Genomic DNA, 4,895 nt, shown 5'->3' with positions numbered 1-4,895 from the left:
TTTGAGACGGAGTCTCACTGTGTCTCCCAGGCTGGAGTGCAGTGGTGCGATCTCGGCTCACTGCAAGCTCCGCCCCCCGGGTTCACGCCATTCTCCCGCCTCAGCCTCCGAGTAGCTGGGACTACAGGCGCCCGCTACTACGCCCGGCTAGTTTTTTTGTATTTTTAGTAGAGACGGGGTTTCACCATGTTAGCCAGGATAGTCTCGATCTCCTGACCTTGTGATCCACCCGCCTCGGCCTCCCAAAGTGCTGGGATTACAGGCTTGAGCCACCGCGCCCGGCCACAACTGTAGTTTTAAATCTTAGTTGAAGAAAGAAAAAAAAAATCCCCTTGAAACATAAAAGCCATTTTAGAGGCAGCAGGAGTCTGGCATTATTGAAGGTCATACTGTCACTGAAATGAGCTCCTATTTCCTTTTAAAAATGATAATCAATGTCTTGAATAAAGTGATTTTTAAAAAACAGAAAGTAAGAAGGCACCTACGTTTTCAACTTCTGACTCCTGCAATTCTAATTTGATCGATGGGAAACAGGGAATTAGATATTTTTTCTTACATGGCTTGGCACCAAATCTCTTTTCCTATCAATAAACCTAGACTAGGAAATGTGCGTATGTGTGTTTGTTGTGTGTGTGTGTGTGTGTGTGCATATTCAGCTATGTTTTTCCTATAGAATGGTTCAAACTCATGAGAAGTGCTTGCTGTCATGTTTTTGATGGTTGTATTCTGATAATGGATGACAGGACTTAATGAGAGAGCTAGCAAGCATTGTTGACCTAATAACAACCCCAGCTGTCATTACTTTAGGGCAACAGTCCTGCAGGGGTAGACACCCAGTGATCAGGAGATACTGCAGGGGAGATTAGATTAAGTCGAGATCAATAGAACAATTTTGTCCCACAAGTTTTATTGTTCTCCCTCCACCAGCTGAGCTGAAATGTAGGATCTGATTGATTCATTAGATTACTCTGTACTCAAACACAGATCACTAGACAGAGTTTGTAATGCATACAGAGGGCGTTAACCTTAATCACTTTAACCACCTAAGCAAATTCCATGGTTCTTATTCCCAGCTTTCTTTAGCTTCAAGATTTATTCAACGTAAAACTGCCATTTGTTTTACTACTCCTTATGGTTTAATTTGCATATGATAGACATAGTAAATAGCAGCCATTCCCAGCTTTTTAATTTTACCCGTCAAGTTGTACTTCTGAAAGAGAATTGGATACTGTTGAATATGATAAAAGCAAGAGTGTATACGCAATAATAAGGAGAAGCTGTTATACAACAGGTGCATTTATTAGGTTAAAAATAATAAAGATGAGTATTTAGTAAAGTTATCACTTAATACAAGGCTGAAGTCCTTTAGAAATCACTAATTTATTTCCCCATATTGAGACACTAACGAATAACAGCTTTAACCAAACAACCACATGGAAAAATATGTATAATTAAGATTTTTTTTCTAGTGCTTTCCTGCTTCCCTTTTATGGCCTCAGCTCTACTTTGGTTCTTTCCATTCTTATTTATATAATGAAATAGCTCTTTGCTATCTAGTTATGAATCTAGTTGTCATCTTCATAAATGGCAATTTGTTGTATGCCCCTGATAGGGAAAAGCAAAGTTTACTAAATGCTTGTCATACTTTATAGTTATATGAATGTCCACTGACTAATAATTAAATATTGGTGTCTTACTGCCTAATCAAAAACTTTCTTGTCAAAATTTATATCTTATTTTCTATTTTCTCAAGGCTTTTCCAAAATAGTAATATCCTATTATTGGTAAACAACCAACATTATAATTCATTCTCCTTATTCCACATATTTGCAACAATATTTGCAGTCTCAGGCCACTCCCTTCTTTTCCTCGAAGATTTTTGCCCCTGACTCACTGTTACGAACTCAGCACTGTGTCATCAGTTTCAGTGACTTCAGTATCCTCATAGATGACCTCATTATGATTTTAATATTCAAGGATGCAGGATAATAATGCCTCTCTTGCAATGATCTTGTCTTCACACATATATGTGTATTTCCTGTCGTCATAAAAGATATTTTTTCATTACCAATAACTGTGCCACCAGTAAAATCTCAATTTCAAGTATCTCCAACTGTCCCTTTTTATCTTTTCAGCTGATAATGAGACAGTCAAATGGCTAGGCAGATAAAAAGGGGTCCCCAGAGAGTCTCCCACCTGCCCCACAAGTGTTTACACCGGGTACTTTTGGTCAGATGAGGGAACCTGTCCAGGGCTTTTCTGGGCATGTCCACAGTGCACTGGAGGCCAACGTGTGCACGGGCGAAAAGTGTGGAGCCATGGGGGAATTCCCGCCTTATGCAGGGGAGGAGCCTGCTCTCTTCAGCTCCTGTAGTGACCTGGGAATCAATCTGCGAGGTGGACGGCTGGCTAGCAGGACTCCATCTCACTTTGCTGAGCATTCTTTTTTTTTTCGTTTTTCCTTTTTGCCCAGTAAATTCTGCTACTCACCTTTCTATGTGTCTGTGAGTTTAATCTTTCCTGGTTGCGTGACAAGAACCTGGTTTTAGCTGAACTAAGGAGAAAGTTCTGCAACGATAACATGCATTAACTCCACACCAAGAAAACTATGACCCCACAAGGACCCATAATTCATTGAACTGTTTCACTTTTTCAGTGTCTCTTAAAGCCTTATGTCCTCACTTCATTTATGTATACCCTAAAATACTTGCACCTTCGTTTTAAATATTTAGCTAAAAAACAATCCTACGGAAGCGCGGGCGGAGGATCCCCAGCCGGGTCCGGAGCCTGAGCCTGAGCCTGAGCCCGAGCCGGGAGCTGGTTGCTGGGGCTCCGGGCAGTGGGACCGCCGGGCCCCCAGCGATGGCGACCCTGTGGGGAGGCCTTCCTCGACTTGGCTCTTTGCTCAGCCTGTAGTGCCTGGCGCTGTCCGTGCTGCTGCTGGCGCAGCTGTCAGACACCGCCAAGAATTTCGAGGATGTCAGATGTAAATGTATCTGCCCTCCCTATAAAGAAAATCCTGGACATATTTATAATAAGAACATATCTCAGAAAGAGTGTGATTGCCTTCATGTTGTGGAGCCTATGCCTGTGCAGGGGCCTGATGTAGAAGCATACTGTCTACTCTGTGAATGCAAATACAAAGAGAGAAGCTCTGTCACAATCAAGATTACCATTATAATTTCTCTCTCCATTTTGGGCCTTCTACTTCTGTACATGGTATATCTTACTCTGGTTGAGCCCACACCGAAGAGGCGCCTCTTTGGACACTCACAGTTGATACAGAGTGATGATGATATTGGGGATCACCAGCCTTTTGCAAATGAACACCATGTGCTAGCCCGCTCCCGCAGTCGAGCCAACGTTTTGAGCAAGGTAGAATACGCCCAGCAGCGCTGGAAGCTTCAAGTCCAAGAGCAGCGGAAGTCTATCTTTGACCGACATGTTGTCCTCAGCTAATTGGGGTTGAATTCAAGGTGACTAGAAAGAAACAGGCAGACAACTGGAAATAATTGACTGGGTTTTGCTGGGTTTCGTTTTAATACCCTGTTGATTTCACCAACTGTTGCTGAAAGATTCAAAACTGGAAGCAAAAACATGCTTGATTTTCTTTTTCTTGTTAATGTAATAATAGAGACATTTTTAAAAGCACACAGCTCAAAGTCAGCCAGTACATCTTTTCCCATTTGTTACTTTTACTAATAAAAATAAATCTGCCTGTAAATTATCTTGAAGTCCTTTACCTGGAACAAGCATTCTCTTTTTCACCACATAGTTTTAACTTGATTTTCAAGATAATTTTCAGGGTTTTTGTTGTTGTTTTTGTTTGTTTGTTTTTTTGGTGGCAGAGGGGAGGGATCCCTGGGAAGTGGTTAAAACTTTTTTCAAGTCACTTTACTAAACAAACTTTTGTAAATAGACCTTACCTTCTATTTTTGAGTTTCATTTATATTTTGCAGTGTAGCCAGCCTCATCAAAGAGTTGACTTACCCATTTGGCTTTTGCACTGACTGTCTTATCTGGGTATCTGCTGTGTCTGCACTTCATAGTAAACTGGATCTGAAATGCCTGGTGGCTTTTCACAAAAAGCAGATTTTCTTCATGTACTGTGATGTCTGATGCAATGCATCATAGAACAAACTGGCCATTTGCTAGTTTACTCTAAAGATTAGACATAGTCTTGGTCTAGTGTGTGCTCTTACTCATCATCTTCTAGTACCTTTAAGGACAGATCCCAAGGACTTGGACACTTGCAATAAAGAAATTTTATTTTAAACCCGAGCCTTCCTGGATTGATAATATATACACATTTGTCAGCATTTCCGGTCGTGCTGAGAGGCAACTCTTTGAACTCCAATGTTTGCAGCTTTGAACTAGGGCTGGGGTTGTGGCTGCCTCTTCTGAAAGGTATAACCATTATTGGACAACTGGCTTTTTTCTTCCTGTGTCCTCTTTGGAATGTAACAATACAAATAATTTTTGAAACATCAAAAAAAAAAAAAAAGAAAGAACAATCCTTATTAAGTCTGCTCCTTTCTCAGTGTACTTACCCTTGCAGCTGCATGTTGACAAAGAAAAACATAAACATGCAGATTAATCTGTTATTTTGAAGTGACTGTGTTGTCTGGGGTATACACCCTGGGTTCATTGTCACACCCCAGGAAAATTTAAGACAAGCACATACATGAGGAGTTTAGGTGCAGAGGTTTAATAGGTAGAAAACAAGAGAAAGAGAAACAGCTTCCTCTATAGAGCAAGCAGTCTGATTTGAAAGGGCCATCTGGCCGCAAATGCCCCAAATTTTATAGTCCAGTTTGAGAAGGCGGTGTCTGATTTGCATAGGGCTCATAGATTGGTTCGATAATGTGTGACATTTACATAGTGGACAGGGAAGA

The 4,895-nt window shown here is 41.0% G+C and overlaps 1 pseudogene across 1 annotated transcript; it reads left to right on the top strand.

Moving 5' to 3' along the window:
* Nucleotides 1-2,756: 2,756 nt before the first annotated feature.
* Nucleotides 2,757-4,508, top strand: LOC112636240 (annotated as a pseudogene). The gene has a single exon (XR_003122149.1). The product of XR_003122149.1 is annotated as a transmembrane protein 9B pseudogene (transcript).
* The last annotated feature ends 387 nt before the right edge of the window (nt 4,509-4,895 follow it).

Source organism: Theropithecus gelada, chromosome 12 (assembly GCF_003255815.1).
Source record: "Theropithecus gelada isolate Dixy chromosome 12, Tgel_1.0, whole genome shotgun sequence".
NCBI classification, from domain to species: Eukaryota; Metazoa; Chordata; class Mammalia; order Primates; family Cercopithecidae; genus Theropithecus; species Theropithecus gelada.
Note: the sequence above shows the minus strand (reverse complement) of the source record. Positions and strands in the feature narration are given on the sequence as shown.